The sequence below is a fragment of the Tubulanus polymorphus genome, chromosome 9, assembly GCF_964204645.1.
Source record: "Tubulanus polymorphus chromosome 9, tnTubPoly1.2, whole genome shotgun sequence".
NCBI lineage: Eukaryota > Metazoa > Nemertea > Palaeonemertea > Tubulaniformes > Tubulanidae > Tubulanus > Tubulanus polymorphus.
In genome coordinates this window covers 16340582-16348823 of record NC_134033.1, presented here as the reverse complement: position 1 = coordinate 16348823, position 8242 = coordinate 16340582, and positions in this window count along the sequence as shown.

The following is an 8242-nucleotide window of genomic DNA, read 5'->3' as shown; positions in this document are numbered from 1 at the left end:
TTCGAAATATAAAACTTAGTCTCGTTACTCGAAATAGGTGTCTGCAAACATTTTCGATGGAAAATTTTTCAAATTAGAAGCGGCCGAACTCTACGATGGTAGATCTTCTGCGCATCACGTGATATGACGTAGTACGGCGAGCGGTTGAGCCACGTGAAGGGAATGTCCCCTTCATATTGAATGCAAGATATACATTTAAATAAGTTTTTTTCTGTGGCAGCATTTCATAGCAGCGACTGGTTTTAAAGACGGACGTTAACTTAAACCCGGGAGCATACCCAGTTGATGCCCCGGATTAAAGTTAACAAAGCCAGCCTCGTTCCAAAGTTGTGAGTTAACATTCAACTCAAGAAAATCAAATGTTGAATTTGGTTAAATCTTACTTGTGAGACCGGTCAGATTTTAGTTGTGAAATTGAACAGATTTCAATTCAGATTTAACTCTAACCCCATACTCACAACTGTGTAACTGGATCCCGAGTTCGGAGTTAACTCACTACAAAATCTCACTCCAAAAGAATAAAATTTTCGAAATATTTCATTGAGCTAGAAGTGTATTTGAAAGTTTCGACATTATCATAAAGCCATCATCAAAATTATGAGATATTTACAAAATGCGGAACGGAGAGACAAACTATAAGCAATCAATAACACAATATAACTTTATCGTATAAATAGTAATCTTAGGAAATAATAGCGTCGTAACCAAAAATGATGAGAGTTTATAGTCCAGAAGTGAGACTGATACAAACGTTTATGTGATGAATGCTAGAGTGATTAAGTCGGTGATGAACGCAACGTAGTTTTCGACACATTTTTCCGACCTCAGACGAAAATACATAAAACCAGTTTTCTACATGCTCCGAATTATGGAAAGATTCGAACCATTGTTCAAATATTTCGGAAATAAATTGTTAAATCGCTCAATTTATCTAAAAAACTACACCATACAATATAAATACAGTAAGCCGCCGATATTCCACCCACATAGGTACAGGACGAGTTTGGCGGTAGAGAGAGGGTATGGCGGTATATCGAAGGTGTTTTACTATGTATTTGTATTGAGATGTTCATTGGGAAAACCTGGTGGTAGGCGGGGGTGGCGGTACATGGGAGGGCGGTATATCGGGGGTCGACTGTATTTTGATTTGCTTCTGATAAAATGTATTGTCCTTTGTCCCTACTACTATGTTTATTTGTTTTAAATGTATATATGCTTATGTTTGCTTTAAACTTGATTGTGCATAACATAAGGCATAAACTTAGACTAAAAGAAACTAGGGGTTATATTTACAGCATAAAACAGTTAGAAAACGGGAACAAACTTCGTATATACGGAACTGACAAACAAATAACTCAAAACAAATTCGGATTCTTTTTTTCTTAGTGTGGGAGATCATAATATGTTACCCCAACGCGACTTAGTGTTTCATTGTGGTGTCTATTGAGATTTTCGCAGACGTCGCAATCTGTCACCCGAACGGATAACGTGCACGCACGCAATCACAGATTGAAACCGCGCGCTTGATGGCGAAGACGCAATAACAGCATGATTTCATATCTAAAAAAGATCTTTTTATTCGTTATCTGCGTCGTTGCTGTTTTCATCGCGATTTTTCGACCGATTTCGTGGGAGAATGCCGGTTACTCTCGACGGCGGCTACGGCGCGTTATCGGACCGGACGAGATAGGAACCGCCACCGCCGCGGGCCGAGCTAACGCGACGATCAACAGTTATTACGAATTTCATCAGCGAAATCGGATTTACAAACGAAGTAGTTACGGTATGACCGCTTTTCAGAGGTTCGCGTTCATTCAAAGCGAGTTAAGACCGAAAGATAAAGCGCAATACAGATTACTGGTGAGACAGTTCGATGCGTTGATGCGCAGATTGAATATCAAGTATTTTCTGTTTTCCGGTTCGTTGATCGGCGCCTATCGTCACCACGGACCGGTGCCCTGGGACGACGATTTCGACGTTCAGATGCCGGTGCGAGATCTTTCGAAAATTCGCGAGTTGTTTCTCAAAAACGATTCTCAAGTGAAGGACTATGCGATAAGAACGCGGTATAGACATCCGTGGAAATTGTCCTTTTCAAATACACGTTGGCCATTAATCGATATATGGCCTTACGTACACAGGCATACGTATACAATGGATATTACATTTCAGCCGTGGGTACGAAGGGACGACTCCGATATTTTCCCACTCGTTAAAGTTCCTTTTATGGGAATGATGTTACCGGCGCCTCGCAAGTGGAGAAAAGTATTACTAGATCGTTACGGAGATATCGACAAGAAATGTACATCTCTTCACGTGTCGCACAGGACGTTTCACAAGCTGATGGTCGTACATACCGACTGTACGGCGTTACACGGACACTTTCCGTTCGTCGTTCGAACATGTATTGATGGTATTGTGACCGAAAGTCTCAAATTCGGTAGAACGATGTTAAGCATGTGGCGTTATTCGATAGGATCGAAAGACGCGCCGGTAGATCAGACGGTTATATGCGATTAATGATGAAAAATATCGTAAATAAACGTAATTCACTGTAAAAGAAATACAACAGATAATCACACGTAGGCAATTCCGAGTGATTCCCAGTTCCGGTGTTTTTTTTTCAATCAAGCGACATGACCTTGAATATGACCTCACAACTGATCGAGGAACGGGTTCGAAATTCAAAAAGTTCTCTCTACAAAATGTAGCTATGGATCCTAGATACAACGTATACAAAATGCAACGGGAACTAACAAATGGTAATCTCGGAGTTCGGGCCTGAGCCCGAGAACTGTTGTCGTATACGACATGTTACAGTGTTGAATGTGGCATCGGAAAACGGACAAGATTTTCTTAGAGACATTAGAAAATACTGACATACAGTATGCTTCGAAAGGTTCATTGTAAATTACACGTGGTGCTGTTTCAAGTTTCACTCAAATCTATTGATACGATTACACATTGCAGAAATGTGACTTGGTTTTAATTTTTGAAATTGCTGAATTCATCCGAAAGTTCATTGTAAATTGACGTCAGTATTTTCCAGATTCAGTGAAATCCTCTAGTAACTATGTCGAATGCTATGGAGTCACGGCTTATATTGAGAATTCCATACTAAAAAGATGAGACAAGTTGAAGATCGATAATTTTCGTTAAAGCCAATAATCTATTGATTCGTCGTCGTTTCGACTATGACCTAATAGTCATCTCCCCAGGAATAAAGGGCCATGGGTCCAGTATGATCAACTGAGTAGGCCCCCTACGTGTTAGTTTTGAGCACAAAAATCGATTTGTTCTTGGATTTGCAATAACGAACAGCTGATATAGATGAAATCATGGTGCACTTTATAGCAAGCATGTTCAACTTTGATGGTATACATAGTAATGGGAAGTTTTCCCTATAAGTCACAAGTCCATGGTAGAGAACAGTTCTTCTAGGGGGATTTCCAAGTGATGCCCTTGTCAAGGGCTTTCTCTGTGATGTCATGAAACTAGGTCAAGCATCGATTAGTAGAATGGGGAAAAAATTCATTGAAATTTTGCATATTTTCTCCCAGCACTTCGGAACGGCTTAGAGCTGATGGACGAAACTTGTTATATTCAATTCCACCACCTCCATATGACAAAATATCAGCTGTTTATATCCAGTGGTTACAATTTTTACCACCAAGAACTAACAGAAAGTTACTACCAGAACCATCCTATAAGGATCAACACAGTTAATCCTAAAAATCGATAGATCATTAGCTTCAAGGAAACTTTTTGGGCTTCATCTTCGGTTATACTATCGTTGCTAGTGTGGTATTCTATATAATCTGTAGCGTTTTACCAATGGTTGATTCACAGCATGTTTAGATACTGAATAAATTCTGTTTTATTTCTATAGCTCTTCATTATTTCTCGACAGGGCGGCAGATTTTCTGTTCCTATCTGTCATAAGAAAAAATGCAGATGTCACACCGATTGATTGGCACCAGCTGATTCACAGACGTGACTTGCTGACGCAAAAGCTACGATCACACGAAGACGATTTTCCCATCGCCAAATTTGCACGAAAAAGTCAAATTCGGCCCATGTCTAATTAGACAGCGGATAGAGAGAGCGCGTTTACACGCCAAATCACTCATCGGCCGTTTATAGATAATATTTCACATAAACTTTAGTTGTCGGTGACGCCGCGGTTCGTTGCGTTTCAAAAGTCATATCGGGAACCTCGGCGGTTAGATCACATTGTGAACGAGACGTTACGACGAACGCGAGGCAGACGATGTCGTTCGCGCAGGCGCGCGCGCACTCTAATCGACTGAATGTGCCGGTTGTGAAATAGAGCGAAGACAACGTTTTCAGCTCGACGGTGCTTGGTACTAATCGAAATTGAACTTCTTTTGTATAAGTAATCGCTGAAATGTTGAAAAAAAAAACAATCTATAGATAAGATTAGATCCAAAGATGAAGGACTTAATCTAATCTTCGTTACAGCTGGAAATTTGAATCTGTGATAAAATATCGAAATTCTTTACATCTGTTACATATTGATTTTTTTACAGAGATTCTTGGCGCCGTTAAACCTGTAACAATAATCTTTTGATACCTAGTATACTTTATATGAGGCGTTCTGTGTGAGTCGATGTGGACTACGTCATCAATATTGACGTTTCAAAATAACAGTTACAATTGTGAATTTCTCATTTATTTTGCAGCTAAAATATATTTAATAAGTCTTATTTAGTTATTGATGAATTTTGATAATCATTTTTGAGAGGATGTGTGCTACGCCATCGATATATCGGGGTTAGACTGGTTGGCGGACAGTTCAATTCAATTATTAATATATTCAAATCATAAATAACTTTATAGATCCTTTATATTACATGTGTATATAATTATCATCATCATCTTTTTTATTGTCACCAGAATTTAGCAATATTTGTGCTGTTTTTCAAGACGTCAATAAACATTTAATCAAGTCATTTTTCTTGTTGTATAGCTTTCGCTAATGGTGTAACGATCAAAACATGGAACGATTCATTGCCATCTACTTGAAAATTAGCTCGACAGACACTTACTACTGAGAATATGGGCGTGTCTCCATTGTTTGGCATCGATTTCATCAAAAGGAAAATCGTAAATCTGGATGGAGCTGATAGAACCTTTGAATTGCTCGTTTGGACGTCGTGGACAGCTGAAATAAAGCAGTTTCAGCATTAATTCATTTTTTTCGACGATGAGTCTTCAGTCTTTACACTCCTGAAAGGATCAGCTGCTTAAAAGTCCGTATAACTTAACCAACGGATAATTAACCTTCAAAACTTTCTTGTCATATCTTAACTGAGGAAAACATCTGCTCGTCGTCGATATGTTCGTGTATAAATACGATAAATACATAATGAAAACTGGTTTCGAATTGCAAACGTAGGAAAAAAAGGATCCACGCGTTCGGTCGGAGAATTGGTCATCGAAAACCCGCTTCACTCGCAATACGAACGATATTCAATTATGATTTTATTTACCAACGTCTTATGGAAGAACACAATGATCTATCAATAATTCACAAACTTGTTAATTGTAATAGAAAATCTAGTGTCGGGGGAGGGGAGGAGGAGGGAGAGACGATATTGCGGTTCTAGTTGTAATTATTGGGAAAACTCTCAGCGTGGAGGCACTCGATGTCCCTTTACCTGTAAAAATACGATACGTATCGGCTATTGTTTGACCGAATTCTAGTATGAAACTTGTTTTTTTTCTTGTTTTCAGATATAGGTGTGGATGAGTACTAGGTATTCATTTCACCCAGTCTACGGCGTTCTGTGTATACTAAACATCGGAATGGTCGCGTCAACCACCGAGGGTCGTGGATAGCGATTTACCACTGGCGCTTAAGGATTCATGTGAACTATCAATCTACTATCTGTACACTGTACCCTCACAGACAATCTGCCGTCTGTACCCTGCACCCCTCAGACAATCTGCTGTCTGTACCCTGCAGCCCGTCAGACAATCTGCTGTCTGTACCCTGCACCCCTCAGACAATCTGCTGTCTGTACCCTGCAGCCCGTCAGACAATCTGCTGTCTGTACCCTGCAGCCCCTCAGACAATCTGCTGTCTGTACCCTGCAGCCCCTCAGACAATCTGCTGTCTGTATCCTGCACCCCCTCAGACAATCTGCTGTCTGTACCCTGCAGCCCCTCAGACAATCTGCTGTCTGTATCCTGCACCCCCTCAGACAATCTGCTGTTTATACCCTGCACCCCTCAGACAATCTGCTGTTTATACCCTGCAGCCCGTCAGACAATCTGCTGTCTATACCCTGCAGCCCGTCAGACAATCTGCTGTCTATACCCTGCAGCCCGTCAGACAATCTGCTGTCTGTACCCTGCACTCCTCAGACAATCTGGCTCAGACAAGGGGTCAGGTTTAAATCACCCACGTTTCGCAATTCTTGGGAAAAATCCAATATGGCCGCCTCTATATGAAATGGGCTATGTGGCCTATATATGTAATATGTAATTTACGTGACAGTTAAATGATTGTTTGGAAGAACCGGAACCGAAATTAATGTACTTCGATTTAAACTAATAAATCACAAAACTTTTCGATTTCCAATTTCAAAATCAAACCTCCTGTTTCCGCTCCCGGCATGTGTGGTGGGTTTCCTAAGGGACTTCAAATCAAAACGAATCACACGAAATCTCACAGGGTAAATCCCTATTCTAAGATTTAAAGAAAAACGATATTTTTATTCAAATTTGTCTTACCCTCCTATATAGATATCTCCGTCGAATACGTAAGCATTTGTTTTCAGTGTTGTTTTCAGTTCCCCATCCAGCCACATGTTGGCAGCACCAGACATAGCGTCGACACTCATTACAGCCGTTTGCCATTCATCCAGTTTCGGCTTCATCTTCAAATCCTTATTACAATTAGCATCGTTGGCCGCGCATAAGAACATCTTTAATTGACCGAAATAATACTTGAAACCAGACGTGTCAAGAGCGCTAGAGCAGTTCCAGTTGATAACATCCGCTGCGAAGAAGCTTTTCGGGTCGTTCCTTTTCAATATGGCCGCCAGGGTGAAACTACGTCCGGTGAAATTCAGTAGCGGGTGAGCCGGAATTCTGACGTATCCATCGGGGTTCGAAGCATCGAATTGATACGACGTAAACGGGCGTCCGTTCGGACCAGGATTCGGGTCGGCGGCGATGTTTCCAGAGCCGATTCCGTCTAGTTTGTTTCCCGATACGTCGAACGCTTTGGTGTAATTGTTCATCGTCCACGAAGCGACCAAAGATCTACAGTGACCTGTTGTAAAATCGATGAGGAATATCATAACTTAAGACCAGTCTAAGTATATTGCTAACAACCTAAGATCAGAGGTCGGTTCCATAATCATGGCGTTGACTAAAGACTAGTCCGTAGAGAAATCAATAAGACATTGTGTTGAATTATATAGATCTGGTCCATCGAATGCACAGTAATTACTTAGATTACGGACCAGTCTATGCACATCTCAGTTTTATAGGCATTCTAACAACTTAAGACCAGTCTAGCCCGACTTAGTAGCCGATCTTACAACTTAAGGTCAGTCTAAGCTCATTTTGGTAATGTAACCAATCTAAAAACTTAAGATCAGTCTAAGCTCATTTTGGTTTTATAACCAATCTAACAACTTAAGACCAGTCTGACTTCTATAAAGACCAGTCTATGATTTAAACCACTTGGATAAAGGTCATGGCTGTACAACTGTGGGCCCAGAGAACATAGATCTCTTAGGAAATCAATTTTATGCAAAAGATCCCTCTTGAGAACTAATGAACAAAAACTGTACTAATTGGACGCGAGGTTGAGGGAAAACAAACGAACAACAGATCCTACAATTGATGATGATTTATCTGAAATTTATCAAAAAATTCAGAAATCAGCAATGACATTAAAAATTACTCTTTCTCTGAAGATGGACCTCGAATAGATCTCGAAACTATCAGAGTGAATAATAGATTGTGCAATATCATCAATTGTCAGATTATTCAATAAAATCATCAATAACGAGAACGCTTCGGTCACAATCACAATCATAAACTGTTTCTGGTACTCACACGTCTGGACGAACGACGAAACAAATAATATCATCGCAGGAAATACAGCAGCAACAGCAGCAGCAGCAGCAACAGCAGCAGTAGCCATATCGACGACAGCTAAAATGCTAATAATCAGCAATGACATCGTATCATAATAGGTGTT